Here is a 3015-nt window from a genome sequence, read left to right as displayed (position 1 = left end):
TTATCTTCTAACTTCAGCCACAGCCAGAGAGCTGGATGTGGGGTCGGCAATTGGGAGAGGGTGTATTTGGGCTAGATGAGAGGGTGGGGAGCCAGAGTGGGGAGAAGGGGAGGGCTCTAGCCAGGGGGCTGCAGCCTAAGACACTGAAAGACTCGTTTTGGGGAGGGGGTATGCTGTGTGTGCACATGCTCACAGGATATAACCTCAACTTCTGCTCATCCTTGATATTTTTTCCCATTTGACCCAGGTTAATAAGGGGTTCCCTTTCTGTTACTAAAATACCTTAGGGCTAGAGATGGTTTTGTGGGTTTGCTTGGGTTTTGTTTCTGAAATTTTGTTGCTCCAGGTTTGCTATTTATAATAATGTATGTCATCAACCCTATACACTCTCCCCTCTGCCCAGCTCTCAGTTCCTGTCAATTAAAGAGGTGCCCCACAGATCCAGCGCCAAGGGTCCTCTCAGAGCAAAGCTCTCTCTGACACGAGAGGAGAGGAGGCCAGACATCTCAGCCTTGCTGCATTTGATCTCGCCTGGATTCACTTCTTAGTTTTATGGAGTATTGTGCACAGCTTCCTCCACCTTTCCACCTTGGATACAACTGAAATGTTACGTTATTCCTCCATCTAAATACTCACCTCTTGAAGGAATGAACACTCTAGGTCAACATCTTGGATCAGACATCAGAGATCTTAGAGCAGACCAAGTTCACCCTCATGGGACAGAAAAGGACTGGGGGGAGCTGCTAGTGCTCAGACAGCTGGCTCTCAGAGAACCCCATGATCATCACCTAAGACCCTGGGCTCTTGTGGCCACTAGAGTTCAGATGTCCTCTCTCAAAAGCTGGCCTCTCATTGGGCCAAGAGGAAGTAGAAAGCACCTTGGATATAACAGGACCCTTCCGTTTTAATGATTATTTTCCCTTGGGAAAATCCCAGAAGCTGATGGGCATCAATGAGGCCTGTTCCCTCCCATCCATTTACTTCCTTCTGACCTCCTTCCAGGCACCCTCACTCATAAGTGAGTTCTTAGCAGGGGCAGATCTCTGAGCACACAGAGTGCCCTTTGCAGAGATACCTCTTCAAGCCCCATAGCTACCACATAAGTAATCTGTCTCCCTGTGCCTGTGGTTTGTCGTCTGGATGGTTAAGAGTCCTGGAATTCCTGAGGTCAGCCAGCAAGGAGTCGTGCCCCTTCTCCTTGGGGGAGTGTGGCTCCCAAGCCTGAAGTTGCTTGAGTCCCTTGAGATGTGACACAAAAAATCCAATTTGAAGGCTTGATGTGGGCTTTGACTTGGCCCCAGACTTTGAACAGGTCTGCTACCCACTGGCTGCCTCAGGATAGCCTGAGTGGATCCTGCAGGTTCCTTTGGGGTTTGCAGCCACCTTCACAGCCTGCTGCCTGGGCCCTCAGAATTGAGCTGTGTGTGTCGTTCTGTGTTGTCGTCAGAGCAGTCTGGTCTGGTGAGGAAAGACAAAGGCCCTGGTGCTCTATGTTGGGGGAGCTACATTCCTGCATCTTCTCACCCCTTGCCAGGAACTGGGGGTTTTGGGTGAGATACTGTAAAACTTGTAGATACCCCAAAGAGGGTGAAGATGGTTTGTGGAATCATTTTGAGACTGAACTGGTTTCCTATGGCTCCTTCCAAACCTGGCCAAGCTTAACTTCTGGAGCAGGAACCCAGACTGTCCCTGTGCCCTATCTTTGGGAGCCTTCCCACAGCATTTAGGTCAGGAAGGAATGGAGACAGCATTCTTGGACTTCACCAGGGCTGCCAGATGGGTTGGAAACCCTTCTGGAAGAGGCAGATGGGGTCAAACCAGTGCCCTGGCCCTATGAAGGGCTGTAAGAAGCTGTGGACATCTGCAGCAAGACCACTAAGTGACTTAGGGAAGAACCTGGAACCAAGTGGATCATGGAGAAGACAAATTCAACTTAGGAAGCGGATTGCGTAGGAATACTCTTTGGACATGATTTCCCCACCTCATAATCAAGAGTGAAAATTTGGGTCTGCTCCCAGTCAGGCTCAGCATCTCCAAGGCTTGGAAGGCTGCCCTCCAGCAGTATCCATAGCCCTGAGCTTCCACCCAGTTCTCTGTGTTCGGTCTGCTAATCATGTTGCCATAATGTGTATGAAAAGTGTAACACAATCTTACCATTTAAGACAACTACAGGTATCTAACTTGTTTAACATAGAGGGTTTTTTTTTCTCTTTTGTATATTGTTTACATTTTTGAGAGGTAACATTCTGTTTCAGATGCTGTTTTTGTTTTTTCCAACAGTGTTGTTGATTGGGTCAAAACATTTGAGCTATGGCTTAGTCAATTTTATTTTTAAAGGTCATTTACCTTTTCTTTTTCACTCTCTGCGATCTTTAAAACCGTGGGTTTGGCTCTCTGATTCCTTTGGCATTCAGATGTTCAGAAGCTGTTTATCTTCGTTTATACAAGTTCTTTTTTTCTATTTACAATGATGAAGATAATCTATTTTGTTTGCAATCTGAATGTAGAGAAAGTGAACTTAAAAACCCCAGGGTTTTGTCTCTGCCAGTCTTTTCTCCTTAATTGTCCCACTATTCCCTTCCTGTAAAATGCCTGTGAGGGCAAGTAGCTATTCTCATCCTCACTCCTGGGGCCATGAAGAACAACTAAGAGTCTTAGAGCACCCCAGAATCATATGGGTTCTCCCAAGAACTAAAGCATAATAATAGGATGTGGCTGATTGGGTGAGGCCAGGACGGGGGTACGAGCAGGCTTTCTCTCCCCTTTCCTCACTCTACCACCCAAGGAATAACAGTGTCTACTCATGACTCCCCTGTTCCTCTCCCTCTCCGAAAATCTAGTTGAGGAAACCATAGTCTCCCAGCCAAAGTGAGGCATTCTCTGAAGACTACTCAGAAGACCACTAGATGAAGGCCTCTGGCCCTTCTTCCTGTTAACCACTGAGTCTGTTCCCCAATGCATGCTCCTCCTCTGTGCCCGGTGGTTGGGGGTTACAGGGTGTGCTGGAAGCCAGCA

Source organism: Orycteropus afer, unplaced genomic scaffold (genome assembly GCF_000298275.1).
Source record: "Orycteropus afer afer isolate SDZICR_OR568_19922 unplaced genomic scaffold, OryAfe1.0 scaffold00085, whole genome shotgun sequence".
Classification (NCBI taxonomy): Eukaryota; Metazoa; Chordata; class Mammalia; order Tubulidentata; family Orycteropodidae; genus Orycteropus; species Orycteropus afer.
This window is presented reverse-complemented; position numbering follows the sequence as displayed.